Source organism: Aplidium turbinatum, chromosome 5 (genome assembly GCF_918807975.1).
Source record: "Aplidium turbinatum chromosome 5, kaAplTurb1.1, whole genome shotgun sequence".
Taxonomy (NCBI): Eukaryota; Metazoa; Chordata; class Ascidiacea; order Aplousobranchia; family Polyclinidae; genus Aplidium; species Aplidium turbinatum.
In genome coordinates this window covers 19,740,937-19,742,052 of record NC_137476.1, presented here as the reverse complement: position 1 = coordinate 19,742,052, position 1,116 = coordinate 19,740,937, and positions in this window count along the sequence as shown.

The window sequence follows — 1,116 nt, the reverse complement described above, 5'->3', positions numbered from 1 at the left end:
AATGAGACACATCAATCTTCTCTTGTTTTCCAACAGCGTTTCGCATGCTTCGAAACGAAATGTATGCTGACATCTTCAAGTCCTTTTGCAAACTCAAAGGCTTGAAACACGCTTGGCAAAACAGTTCCTATAAAAACATTTGTCTTCATCTGAAAACCCAAAAGGAAAAGAAGATCCACAAGATTGACCAACATGAAAAAAGATTCCTTGGAACGAAATTCTTCTGAGAAACAAGGAAATCAAATTCCTCCTTTCACTTTACCTGTCCTCTACATCCTATCGGATAGCTTATGAAGGATACAAATGTGGAGAGTTGGAAAGATCATTACAATCCGATAAAATCACAAATTTCAAATTCTGCAGAAAACCTTATGACAACGTGGCCCACGTCCTTTTACCTTTTACACCTGAGTGCCCTTTTACACTAGGGATATGGGAGCGCCTAACACAACAATTGTCTGATTTAACCAACAAAGACATCGAAATAACAAAGAACGTAATCCTCTACAAGCAATTCCCCTGCGGATAAAAGAAGAACCCAATACTTTTGATCATGATGAATGTCGCCAAGCATATCATCATCCAAAAGAAGACATCTCTGGATATTGGCAACATGTAGGCTACATATGGAGCACAAAACGGTTCACTATCCAAGCCCTGTGGGTGACCATGACTAAAACAAAAGACATAACACGAAAACATAACATTCCTAACAATTCTCTACCAAAACACGCTAGTTCTTGAGCTTGACCCGCCATCTCCTAGTCTGCTCCAACATCAGCAAGAGAAAAGTTGAGACAGGTAAATAAGCTTAAGGCATCCAATAACCATCATTTTATATACCTACAGATTACCATCTACTGCGGTGGGTATTTTTGGTCAAAGTAAGTCCCTCGCCTCCCTGGTAGGCATTTAGGGCGAGTGTTTGGGTGTGTGGACGGCTACCGGAGCGGACGCGTTAATGATGAGTTAGGTGACAAATCCATTTTATATGGAAAATTGTAAACCTGCAAGGTGTAGTGGTATTTAGCTTGAACTCTGATCGTTGCACGAAAAAAATAGTCACAATCTGAACTGCTTTCAACCAAACTAAAACTTACTGTTAGTTTGAAATAT